Source organism: Megalobrama amblycephala, linkage group LG19, assembly GCF_018812025.1.
Source record: "Megalobrama amblycephala isolate DHTTF-2021 linkage group LG19, ASM1881202v1, whole genome shotgun sequence".
In the NCBI taxonomy this organism is placed as follows: domain Eukaryota; kingdom Metazoa; phylum Chordata; class Actinopteri; order Cypriniformes; family Xenocyprididae; genus Megalobrama; species Megalobrama amblycephala.
Genome location: NC_063062.1, coordinates 715,515 through 729,827, shown reverse-complemented (window position 1 = coordinate 729,827; position 14,313 = coordinate 715,515). Strand labels below are relative to the sequence as shown.

The following is a 14,313-nucleotide window of genomic DNA, read 5'->3' as shown; positions in this document are numbered from 1 at the left end:
CTGGGGTCCCTCTACGTCCAGAGCCACAGCAAGTGTGTCAAAAGAGTTTTGGCAGGTAGCCAAGCCATTTCCCAGCACAGACTTGTGATTCTGGGCATATCATGCCTCAACATTGCAACCCTGGAGGGCCATCAACCATGTGGCTATCCGCCATCTCGGATGTGTTGGCTGTTGAGGAACATTACAGGCTGGTGTATGATATCTCTATGATATCTCAATGGTAATCTTTTGTGCTCCGATGTAGCTGGATGGCCCAAACAGTGCAGAGCAGAGCTTTTTCACAGTCTAAGTATTTACACTCTGGTGAAAGAAGTGTCTTGCTCACTCTTTTGTCCTGGTCATGCCTTTGGTAAAGACCAGCACTAAGGCAGTGGTTGGAGAATCCAGCTTCCAAGTAGAACTCCTTTTGTGGTCGTGGTAAGCTAGACATGGAGCTGTGCATAAATTTCATCTCAGTTCATTCATGGCATTTGTCTGAGCTTTGGTCCAGATGAATGGGCAGTCCTTTTTCAGAAGGGCGTTTAGAAGTAGTGCAATGTCCAAGAAGTTCTCAATGAACTGCCAAAAGTAGTTGCACACACCTAGAAAACTTTGCAGCTCTGAGACATTAATGGGAGGCTTGATGTTTTGAATGGCTTGGATGTGACTGGACTGCGTTTCAATGCCCTGTTATCCAATAAGTAGGCCCATGTAATTGACCTTGGTTCAGCACCACTGTCCTTTGTGGAGGGCAATCTTGGCACCGGCGGTAGTTAATTGGTTTAAAACGTTGATCTCTGCAGACTCAGACGTAGCTGCAAGGTTCTGCTCTGGTGAGAGCTCGGGCTTGGGCTTGTTCAGGGCATGTCGAGAGGTGTTCCTCTGCTGGCTGTCTGGGCTGTCAGTCGGCCATTTCTGAGCCACTGGCTGGCATCCCACATGGCTCCACCCCTTGGGTTGTTGGATGGACGTGGCTTGTCCCCAAATCTTTCAGAGTCCCCAGTCTGGTGCTTAGGATGGGCACCATCATAGTGATGCTGCCCTCTGCTAGCTGGGAATGGTCTTGACTCTCTGTTAAAAAGTCTGTCACTGTGGTGTTGTTGTGCGCCTTCTAGGGCCAGTTTTGAACAGTGATCAGAGACAGGGTAAATTGTTGGATTTTTCAGTCTTTTCAGAAGCAGTCTTTTGCTTGGCGTAGGCCTTAAGGGCTAAGTCCCACAGATGTTGGGTGGACATGCCAGGACTCCTAGGTGATGACTCACTGTAAGATGCAGATTCCAGAGGAACAGAGTTCAAGTCGGTCCTATGTAAGGTCCATGGTGGCGATGAGATCTTGCTCCAATTCAGGGTCAGAAAACTCTCTAATCAAAGCCTGTCAGCTGCAGGTAGTCTGATCTGTTTCTGGTTGCCGATCTAGGAAACTACACACCTCATAGCTAGACATGATTCTGAGCAGATACAATATGTCCCATGTAGTCATGTTGGCCACAAATTGCAAGAAAAAGTATATGTCGTGCAGGTAGCCATGCACATCATGGCCTCCCGCAGGGTTTGGGGTGAATGCAGGAATGTTTCTGGCCAGCTTGTCAAGTTCTTTGTGAGCTATGCCGTGACTAGTGGCAAGGATTTTCTGGAAAGGCTCCCACCCCTTTGCTGCTGATGGGGGTTCTATGATGTTGGCTGGTGATGTCTTAAGCAGTGAACTTTCACTCCCCTTCTGCACTAGGAACTCTTGACTGGGAGGCCTGGGCCCACTGGTCAGGGTAAACTTTGTGGTGTGCATTTCCCCTCTCTGGTCACTTTTCAGTCTGTAAGAATATTTCAGTTCTCTGTGAACAGCGTCAAGTTCATCTTTTAAATAGTCTCTTTGTTGTACCAAAGCAAGGATTTCAGCTTGGGCCGCCTGCAGGTGGTTTTCACAGGCCTTGGCCTTAGCGTCACTTTCTTTCAGTTCAATCTCTGCTCTTGCTAGGAGAGCTTGACCTCGTTGTAGTTTTCCATTTAGTTCCTCTCTGGATTCTTTCTCCAACTGCTCTCTATGCTCTGTCTCTACACAAGGCTCTGCCAGGGCATTTTGGAGTCTCTCCACTTCCTCCTGTAGCTCTGGGTCCGTTTCATCTGCTGTCCCACGCCGGTCCTGGGTCTCGAGGAGTAGTAGATCAAGGTGACTTTGAGAGTGAGCCTGGTTCTTCTGGGCCTCCTTGGCCTGGAGCTTGAGTGCTGCTGCTTCTTGCTCCAGGTGGATGTTGCTCTTCTCGTTCAGCAGTGCCTGGGCAATGAGGTTGTGGGCAATGCCACCGAAGATCTTGGCCCATTCTTTGTGGGTGTAGCTCTGGGTCGGATCATGATCCATCAGCCTGTTCAAATCGTCGTTCAGCTGCTCTCTGCTCAAGTGCTGTAGGTCGCTGGTGGCATTGGGCAGGAACGCATTGGTCATGGTGCACAGCCAGGTCTCGAGATGATCCCAGTGGGCGGCGGAACAGCAATACGGTGCCAAGCCCCTGAAGGGGCTGTAGCACAATGTGGAGCAGGAAGAGCAAAAATTGCAGCAATTGAATAAACACGAAAAGCAGCTGGTTCAGAAGTATGGGTGAGAATGAACTCAAAAAGAACAGAAGGTCAGATGAGAAAGCGAACACAGAATGAATAAAGGAATAAAGATTAGTACAATGCTTATTTGGATAATAAAGGAATCAAAATGACAACACATTACACAGAACTGTATAAAGTTGTCCCACATAGGATTCAAACCCACAATCTCTGGGTCATGTGCCTGACAATCATCCTGTTGCACCACTTGGCAGATGTGTCTTCGCACACTTGCTGATGTTCAGTAGTTCATGTGAAAATGAACTCAAAATAAAGAACTTTTATAAAAATGTACCACATGTTATATTTAATAACTTTAGTTTAGATCATTCAGCAGCTCATCATGCTGTAGCACAATGCGGAGCAGGAAGAGTAAAAACAGCAGAAATTAAACAAACATGAAAAACAGCAGGTTCAGAATTACGGATGAGAATGAACTCAGAATGTATAGAAGTTTAAATGAAAATGAGAACAGCATGATTAAAAAAAAAAAAAAAAAAAAAAAAAAAATTATTTCGAACCCAAGAGTAATTAAGACCAGTACAACGATGAGCCAGGTAATAAAGGAATCAAAACTCAGTTTCATAAAACTGCTCCACTCTAGACTCGAACCCACAATCTTTGGGTAAGGTGCTTATTAGGCATATGGTTTTTAACATTGAGCTACTTGAGGATGCAGATTCACCAAGCTGCTGAAGAGAACTTTTAGTGTGAGAATGAGAACACAAAAAAAATATTACTTGGCATGTTAACCAGATTAGCATGCTAAGATAACTTAATGCTAATTCAGCTTATGGTTAACCTGATAGCTGAAGAGCCACATTAGAAAGATTGGCAAATGGTTAGCATGTTAAGCAATTAGCATGCTAAGCTAACTAACATAAGACAACAAACACAAGCAAGGTCACATTCGGAGACGAACATCTCAGGAACGGTATATCAAAAATCTGTTCAGTCATTTCTGTGCGGCTCAGTCCAAAGATCATCTGAGCCGATTTTGGACAAAACTGTACAAAATTTGCAGGAGGAGTAGCGAAAAAACTTTTTCATTTACTTCAATATGGCAGACATGTTTTGGGCAATGTTTTCAAAAGTTATAAGCATTTTTACAAAAAATCCTTATATCTCTAGAACACTAGGTGGCGCTGTGTTCAAACTTCTCAGGTACCTTCAAGACATTCTGATGATGATACGTACCAGTTTTTGTAAAGATATGTTCAATTGTTTAAAAAATGGCGGACACATGGTTTCAGATCTCATGACCTGTAGGTGGTGTTGTTCACAAATTTGGCATGGACCCTCAGATCATAGTTCTGATGAAGTGTACCAATTTTTGCTTTGATTGCTCAAAGTTTGGAAGAAAGACAAATAAAAAAAATCTGTCCAGTCATTTCCGTGCAGCTCAGGCCAAAGATTCTGGACAAAATTGGACAAAATTTGAAGGAGGAGTAGCGAAAAAACGGAATAATGTACTTTTCAAAATGGCCGCTACTGTAATGGGCGGAGACTTAATGTAAGATATTGAATAGCATTAGTATGAAGAGACTAATCAGATGTACTAAATTACATTTTTCTAGAGCAAATGGTTCAAAAGTTATAACCTTTAAAAAAAGTGAATTTTTGAACTGGTGGTGGCGCTATAGAGTTCAATCACTATTCATGACCATCTCTACAATTGTGCCAGATTTCATCATTTTCTCATGTTCCATTGATAGGGCTGCTCAACAAACATGAGACGTCCGCCCGACGTGCAGATCAAGTCTATATCGAGTCGGTCGGTCGGGACCATATCTGTACGTCTACACGACGCGCAAATCTGGTGCGGTATTCGGACGTCTTACTACGGCGTCTCTCGGACGTAGATATTAAGTTCAATATTTACGTCCAGATTGGAGGTTTATTGGACGTCAGTGGACGTGCAAGACTGGTACAGAAACTTGGCAGTATAACGTTGTGACACTCAACGTTATATTATAAGTATGCAATATATTATAATATCATAGTATATTATATAACATTATATAATATTAAGCTGACTTCATTGATTTACATTCTCAATACTGCTGTCATATTCTCATTTTACGTACAACTTGTACATACAAGTTAACAGTTGATACAATCCACTAAAAAAACTTCTTTTTTTTTTAACCCCAAGTGCTGAGTTACACGTATTGGGTCACTGTGTTGAATTATTTTCTAATTGTTTTATAGGTACATTGGGTTATTTCAGCTAAGAGTAACATATCAGCCTGCCAGAGTTTTATGGGTGGTACAAAATCAGCGGCTTATAATTATATAAAGATTTTAAATGATATGTTTTAATTCTATATGTATTTATGTAAATGCTGCATGACTTTGGCGTGTTTTAATGCGCGTGCACGTTAAGCGGAGCACGGAGTTGCCATGGAAATGGGGAAACAACAACGGACAAGCAAGCAGCAAAAAGTCCTCCGTCTCTCACTGTTGTTTTCACTACTTTCAGGTGAGTTTAGTCCATAAAATCACACAAATAATACATACAACTGTTCCTGACACTTTTCTTACCTGTAATTGACACGCTTCTGTTGAATATTTACTTTATAGAAATGGTTTAGTGTCTTTGAAAAAGTCCGTTAGCATCTCAACCATTTTCAGAGAAGGTATGCTAGGTCTATCGATTGAGCTCTTGTTTATTAAAATTCGGCCTTTATATCACATCTTATGTGTAGATTAGATTTTTTGAAAGTTTTGTAAAGGTTTTGCTGGTAATTTGTCAATGGGTGATTGGAAGTATGCTAATTTATATGACCTAAAAGAATGCGCTGTACTGTTAATCAGTGACCTCACTTCGATGAAGCGCGAAAAGACTCGTTCAAACATGTTTAATCTCTCATGGTAAACTATTAATACAAATTGTTTTGTGGTTTTAGGAGCGACAGAAAAAAACCTCTACAACAAAGGGTGATTAAGCTCCACCCTTGCTGCTGACCTGAAGGAAACAGGTGAACTGTTAGCTCATTATGAGCTCATTAAATAACCTCATATGAGCTCATTAAATAACCTCATATGCAATTTTTCACGATATACTTCACCTATATGTATATGTACTTTTTTTCAATTATATATCTCTATGTATTAGTTTTAAGAAGGCCGTGACATCCAAATGTAAGTGACACTGTATGAGCAATACTAAATAAGTTATCTTTTTTTTTTTTGTGTATATTCTGTATATTATTCTTTTTCTTTTCTGCATTTCACATATGCTCACGCTTGTTTACAGTGGCATGCAAAAGTTTGGGAAACGCCGCTTGGGAAACGCAGAATATGTAAAAATGTAAAAATTTTAACAAAATAACAGGGATTATACAAAATGCATGTTATTTTTATTTAGTACTGTCCAGAGTAAGATATTTTACACAAAATATGTTTACATTTAGTCCACAAGAAAAAAGAAAATTGCTGAATTTATTAAAATAACCCCATTCAAAAGTTTGGGAACCATTGGTTCTCAATACTGTGTGTGGTTACCTGGATGATCCAAGACTGTTTTTTTTTTTTGTTTTGTGATGGTTGTTTATAAGTTTGTTTGTTCTGAGCAGTTAAACTGAGCTCTGTTCTTCAGAAAAATCGTCCAGGTCCTGCAGATTCTTCAGTTTAAGCATTTTTGGCATATTTGAACTAGGGATGGGCAATATATCGCATGCGATTCTCACGCGCATTTCGTCAGTAAAGCCGGTTCCCTGATTACCGCTAAATCGCCATCACCTGCTTTCAAATGGAGCGCCATTTAACAGACAGAGCCGTAGTTCACTGATAAGCCACGCAAATATCGCGTTCATTATCGAAGGCGATTCATCTGCGATATGAACGTGATATTGCGTGGCTTATCAGTGAACTACGGCTCTGTCTGTTAAATGGCGCTCCATTTGAAAGCAGGTGATGGCGATTTAGCGGTAATCAGGGAACCGGCTTTACTGACGAAATGCGCGTGAGAATCGCATGCGATATATTGCCCATCCCTAATTTGAACCCTTTCCAGCAGTGACTAAATGATTTTGAGATCCGTATTTTCACACTGAGGACAACTGAGGGACTCAAACCTATGACTCAAACACAACTATTAAAAAAGGTTCAAACATTCACTGATGCTCCAGAAGAAAACACGATGCACTAAGAGTCAGGGGGTGAAAACCTTTTGAATTTGAAGATCAATGAATATTGTACTTAATTCTGTATTTAATTCTGTGGCAGCACTAAATGAAAAAAAAAAAAAAAAAAAAAAAAAAAAAACTCAAATAAAAATTTGGACATCATCCTGTTCAAAAGTTTTCACCCCCCAACACTTAATGCATCGTGTTTTCTTTCTGGAGCATCAGAGAATGTTTGAACCTTTTTAATAGTTGTGTTTGAGTCACTCAATTGTCCTCAGTGTGAAAAAAAAATGGATCTCAAAATCATACAGTCACTGCTGGAAAGGGTTCAAATTAACAAACAAACAGTCGTAGATTGTCCAGGTAACCACACACAGTATTAAGAACCATCTAACAGGTTGCTTGCGCAGGAACAGACAAACATAGATGATTTTCAAACAAGTCTTTACTTAGTAAGACAACAGGAGATAACACAGGAACAGGTAAAACGCAACACAACACAAGGAACATACGAGACCGGACACTGTGGTGAGGATGGTGACTGCTTATGAAGGGAGTTCTGATGAGTGGTAATGATGGTGATGGTCTTCAGGTGCGGCTGATTGATGATCGTGTGCAGGTGAGAAACAGGAGAGATGCTGGGAAACATAGTGCCGGTGCAGGTGACTGTGACAAGCCAAGGGTTCCCAAACTTTTAAACCAGGTTATTTTAATAAATTCACCAATTTTTTTGTCTTGTGGACTATATGTAAATATCTTTGATCTCTCTTATTTTGTTAAAATTATTCACATTTTCAAAGATTCTGCAAGGGGTTCCCAAACTTTCACATGGTACTGTATTTCTAACAAACCTAACATTATATAATAATACTGTTAACAAATCACTTATGTTCCTAGATTCTTCCATGCTGATGCCAGCAGAGTTGAATGGACCTCCTGTCAGATAACATCTCCAAGTTATGAACAATATGGCTAGTAAGTAAAATCTCAAACTTACACTTGTGTGTCATTCTGTGTCAAATAAATTAGAGGTCCCCAGCTCAAAATTTTGATTTTGTTATTTGATTTTTGTTATGTTATGTTTTGTTTTGTTTTTTTTGTAATGAATACATTCTATAAATATTTATATTTATAGAATGTATTCATTACCAATATATTGAATCATCTGTTTATATTTTTCTAAACCCCTGAAAATAGAGTCTAGACATCAGAAAAATTTCAGCCTATAAATGCGTTTTATATTTTAGATGAGGGAAATACACTTGCTTTGCGGACGTGACAAAAACAGACAACATATTTTGTTGACTTAATGAGCATTACAATGCACAAACCTAAAGCAACAGTATCTACCAAATAGAGAATGGTTGACTCTTCACAGAACATAAAATATCTATTTTATTTTGATTTGCGTTTTCGCATTTAGGAAAGATCAACATTACAGACGTGATGGTTTTGAAAGCGGAATTTATCTGACTATAAAAATTTTCTAGTCGACTATACATTACATTAATATAATAAACCATAATGAGCCTTTGATATATATAGGCATAATTTAATACGCGCTCAAGCACATGCAGAAAGCTTGCTGCAAAGCACCAACAAAAATAGCCTAATAATTATTGTGTCGGGGAAATGTCAGGAATAAAATGCAAGTGATCTCGCCGGTGCCTCTTAACGCGCGCTTTGGTATCATGGCGAACGCGCGTTTTTGTGTACCAAAACGCGCGTCCTCGACGTGTGATTTGCTATTAAAACGCGCGTTCTTGATGTGCGCTTTGGAGTGACCAAAAACGCGCGTTTTAATCGAACATAATTAATATGAAATATGCATATGAAAACGTAAAACTTTGACAGGATAAATATACATTCGATCAAGGCCAAAACGTTGTAAGTATGTAAGGAGCCAATAAATTACTACACCACATTTATGATCATCTTGGCTATATATTACGGTGGCGCATTGCCTCATAATATTTTTTCCACTCAATTATGTTGTAAAACAACATCTTTTCTCATAAAAACGAGATGTTATGTCATTAAAAGGACATTTTTGTACGTGAACGAAAAATACCTTTATACCTTTATCTGATCTATAAAGCTCATATAGTCTAGGGCTGGGTTTCCCGAAACCTTCTTAACTCTACGTCGTTCTTAAATTATACCTTAAGCTGCACCTTAACGTTAATACGTATTTCCCGAAACGTTCTTAGTTAAGTATATCTTCTGTAAGTCATACTTTCGTAAGGTTGGTCTGGAGCACTCTTAGCTATACCTTATCACTGTTGACAGTCAATACGAATATAATTCTGAAGCTGTGTTCGATTCGGATTATGGCAAAGAATAAAATGCAAAAAATTCACTGCTAAGTTCAAATGTGCTTTAGCACTGATCCAGAGACAGACGCGTGCTCCACGCTTGTCATGTAACGTTATCACAACTATTCTGTGTTTTTAACCTCTTCGCGCTTTATTTTAGGTTTCAGACATTTAAATACACATTTGAATTATGTAGGCTACTGCATAAAAAAAGACATTTATAGTTTGTTAAATTCAAATTACACTGATGTCTACGGAAGCTGCAACAATAACCCTTTCAATTATAATTTGACGAAGTGTTTTATTCATATCAGATACACACTGTTTATGAAACAATAAAGTTTACTCTATTCTTCTCCCAGTTCACCGGCCACATACTTTTATGTATTTCGGGGAAGATTTCGTATATCCGACAGCTCTAACTGCCGTGCAAACTCATCGGGCAACAAAACACATTCACTTCCACATATTTTACAATCGGAATATATCATAAAATTCATGATATAGTTAACAAGTTTGTGAATATTTATAAAAAAAAAATAAAAATAAAAAAAAAAACGCGATACCACATGTCTGTCAGCTGCATGACGTGTCTCCAAGGAATTAAAACTTTGTTCTAAATAACGGTCGCCTCAAACTCATGCTGATGGGGCTCTGCGCCCCCAGAATATAGATAAATTACAATATAGATTTAGTTTGCAATTTGGATTACTTTTATAACATCCCATGAGTCCTGATAAATGCAATTTCTACTTCTGAAGTACTTCTTTTTATAAAGAACACTGATTTCTCACATAATGCAGTGAAGCAGCCCCTGTATAGAGTGAATTATCAATTCTCGAGCCATCGATATCAACCAATTCAGCACCGCCGCCATGGACAGCACCTGGTAACGTTGCACTTAATGGCTCGTTTCCACGGAGCGGTACGGTTCGGTACGGTTCGGTACGGTAAGGTACGCAATTTTTGCCGTTTCCATTGTCAAAAGTTGTGAATGATACCCTAATTCCGAACCATACCGTACCACTTTTTTGGGACCCTTTCATTGGGGTACCAAGCACAACAGTACCGTACCAAAAGGGTGGAGCTACACTCTGCAGAACGTTGATTGGTTGACAGAGAATCGTCACTTGCACGTGCTGCAAGGGGAATGACAACACAAGAGGCGCCACACAAATGTTGTTCAGGCAACACGTGCATTAATTATCTTCACTTCATGTAGGCTATATAACAAAACAAAATATAAAACACAACCCTGCCTCTTTTCGTTTTTATTTAAAAAAATATGAAACCTATTAATGTGTGGTTCAGGCAATATGTGCATATGTACTCTGATTATCTTCACTGTATGTAGCCTATAATAAAATGAAATAAGACAAAACAACCTTCTCTTTTTGTTAAACGTCAGTTTTAATTATCAATAATAACCATTATAAATAAAATATGAGAAGCTATACAATAAGAAATAAAGACAAGCAAACAATTCAGTCAAACGTACAGCGCACTACAACGGTAAAGTTAAATAAATATATAAAGTTATAAAACTTCACTTTCCCCTCAGCCAAAACGATTTGCCCGGGAACAAATTATAAATTAATGAGACCAAAGATTGCCCGTTATACACAAGATGAATATCATCTTGTTTTTAACCACTACAGAGACATCAGAGCCAGCGGCGAATGTCAGAAGGACTAGCCGAGGTACAGCTGCTCTCGGCTGGGTACATGAGCACCGAGCGCCCGGTGATCGCCTGGATCTCACAACTCCGACAACGTCAGATCAAATTTCAAATAGGCGCTATCTTTATAAATTAACCATAGATTTGAGATTTAAACAACTACATTCTCGCCTGAAAAACTTTTAAAACTACATTTCATTACACAAACGCCGAATGTTAGCGTGCAGCAAGCAAAGCTCGTCTTCTTCTTGTGACAGACAGCCTCAAGCCGATAAGCAAGAACAAGATTTGATGTAGTATGTCCTCCATTGTTGTTTACTATATCGTTTTCTTCTTCGCGCGAGAATGACGTCGATCACTATTTTCAGGCTACACCACGCCTATCAAGTAAGGGTACTGTTTGCGGTGGAAACGCAAGCCTGATCAAGGTGTACCACTCCGAACCGTACCGAACTGTACCGAACCGAACCGTACCGCTCAGTGGAAACGAGGCATAAGAAGATATAGGCTACCTTAAGCAACCTCATAAGGTATAGTTCGGGGAACACGCCTAGAAACGGTACATCTTCAGTTAAGGTATATCTTTAGAGTCTTCGTAGCGTGCTAAGAGACAACGTTATCGGGAAACCCAGCCCTGATCAGTTAAATTTACATTTATTTGTTTAGCGCTTTTCACAACTTAGGCCTATAGTTTTAAAGCAGCTTTATAGGAAATGCTTCAACATTACAATTTGGAGTAAGTTATGGCCTAATTTCAGACATATATAGCCTACATAAGCTATATGTAGTTAGCTAACATATTAATTTAAACAATGTATTAAGGTAGAAATAATGAGCGATGTTCAGAAAAATGTTTAGGCCTAGCCTATATTAAACGCTGTAGCCTACTAAGAAAGCAGGTACTACAAAGAAAAATGTATTCGTGCGGAATTAGATTTTCAAAACAAGACTGAAAATTACTATAAATTTTATAAAATAATCATAAACAAATTATAGTGTTATTCATTACAAACAATATTTATTTAAAAGCCTAAAAAATTATTTAAATCGAAACTGTTGGGCTCTCATTCGGCACAAATCCAATTGTTTTTTAGCACTTGGACGTTAAAATATATTTACGCCTATTATGTTGTTAAACAATGCTTTCATGTCCCAAAACAGCACTCTTCACATGCGCAAAAACATGTTTGGAACAGGGTCGATTATTTCAATATTAGGGCGGCTCAGCCCCAAATGAGGGATTTAAAAAAATATATAGGCTATAGGCCGATATAGGCCTATTTAATAAATGAACAATACAGGCCTATATCAAGTCAATCCCTATTGAATTTATTTCTTATCATTCTAAATAACCTGCTAATATTCATGAATATTCATTAAGAATATCGACAAATTTTAGGATATTTTTTGGCTGTATTTGTCTAGATTGCCAATATGTGGCTAACATTTTCTTTTTTAAAATTTTTTTCTAATACATGTAAATCTTTTAAAAACTATTTTTTTAAACTCTGCCTTTGTGCAGTAAAATTAACTTGAATGTATAACAAAATTTAGTAGTTTAGGCTTTACAATATTGTTCGTAGGTAATGAATGCCAATATAATTTATGTTTATTTAATACTTATATTTTGTATAGAACAATTTAAAGGATTTGTTGTGGAAATAGCCTAAAATACATGTTTAGCATATTTTTTTGAAAAAAAATTGTTTTTACCGGCTATCCCGCCTTCAGGTTGGCATAGGGGCAATTAATCCCATAGAGGGGCACCACTACGTAGGCTTTTTTAGTTCCCCTCGCGCTACAAATCTTTTAAATTTAATGGTATTCAGAAAAACAGAAAAATAATGAAAAATATAATATATAAACGACAAGCCAAAACGAACTAATTGTGCATTGTGTATGAAACAATAAAGTTTACTATATTCTTCTCCCAGTTCACCGGCCACATGCTTTCATGTATTTCGGGCAAGATTTCATCAATCCGACAGTTCTGAATTCTTTTTATAAAGAACACTGATTTCTCACATAATGCACTAAAGCAGCCCCTGTATAGAGTGAATTATCGATTCTCGAGCCATCGATATCAAACAATTCAGCACCACCGCCATGGACAGCACCTGGTAACATCACACTTAAGAAGATATACCTTAAGCAACCTCCTAAGGCATAGTTCGGGGAACACGCCTAACGGTATATCTTCAGTTAAGGTCAACCTTTAGAGTTTTCGTAGCGCGCCAATAGACGTTATCGGGAAACCCAGCTCAGGTTGTACACAGACTATTTAAAATGAGCAGTGGAACTTTATCTGTATTTGGTTGACTGTATTTTATTTTGACAATAAACAGGCTGCGATGTCAAGTTATAGTAGGCTAGCTACTAAAACTAATAGTGTATGGCGCCGGCGCGTTCACTTGAATTTTCTTATAAAAGCGTAAACAACTTAAAATACTCAGACATTTATGGTCAAAAGAGTAACACCATTCGAATCTGTGTAGGTATAACTATTATTGTAACTACTATTTGTACACAATAAAACACTGCTTGAAAAATAAAGACAAGCAATGCCTTTCCGTGAACTCAGCATATGGTCTATTTGTCGCAGTTTTTTTCTTTAATTTTCTTAATATGTTAATTATTTAGGTGAAATATATTTAATGTGCCTAGCTATATAGGAACAGGCTATTTATTAATTTTATACTTTTTTTTTTTTTTTTTTATAAGAATTTTATCTCGGATTTTCTCCATTCAAATAAGCGCTGCATGTGATGCAATGAATCCTGATGTTTTGTTGTTTTTTTCTATATAGCCTAGGCTACAACTAAACCCCTGGGATTTTTTCTCATTCTAATTTCTTTCAATTCTAATTTAATATAATCTAAGTCGGTTAATGAAAGGATCGCGTCGGCTGAAGGTCATTTTCAATTAATATTTAAGCTATATTTCCTTATATTTCAGTTTTATTTTGATTATCATAAATATTTTGAATAGTTTTAGTTTTTTTAGTTAACTATAGGCTAATGACCTTGCCTAGGCAAAACATCCACAGAACTGCAGTATACCTACAGTCATTTTTCCAGCTGTTTGAGCCACGAATATTTACAAATATTCACGAATTATTTAATGCCGTCTGAGACACAATCTCTGACCGGGAGTCTCAGACTCATTGAGGCCAATAAACCTACAGCTGCAAACATAATTTACATTAGGCTACTTTTAAGAATAATGGCACAGATGTTGGAAAAGTAATGTAGAACTTTTTTTTGAGGTAGGCTATTGTCTCCACTTTCATCAGTTTTATTTTGATAAATAGGTCTATGACAATATAACATTATTATTGTATCCGTGGCGCCAGGCCTGTTTACCAGTATTTTAGCTACATTATTTTTGAATAGGCCTATAATAAAATGCGACTGAAACACCAATGATCTTTTTTTTTTCTCTCAAAAGCTTAATTCTGACTTGGTGCATGTGACAATCAGATGCGAGTTAATTTCCAGAAAATAAGTAATGCTAAATAATAAAATTGTGTTTTATTAGGCTATTAGAAACTGTATAGGCTACTCGCCAATAAAACAATAATATTGTGTTCATTACTCTATGGGCACTGCCATCGATACAGGCA

The 14,313-nt window shown here is 38.0% G+C and overlaps 1 protein-coding gene and 1 long non-coding RNA gene across 2 annotated transcripts in view; one reads left to right on the top strand and one right to left on the bottom strand.

The window, feature by feature from the left end:
- Positions 1 to 14,313, bottom strand: part of dnajb14 (DnaJ heat shock protein family (Hsp40) member B14) — a 62,192-nt gene that overhangs the window by 29,145 nt on the left and 18,734 nt on the right. The window lies entirely within an intron of this gene.
- Positions 4,894 to 8,311, top strand: LOC125253796. Its single transcript, XR_007181544.1, has 3 exons — positions 4,894 to 5,207; positions 5,478 to 5,549; positions 7,596 to 8,311. It is a non-coding gene; the product is annotated as an uncharacterized LOC125253796 (long non-coding RNA).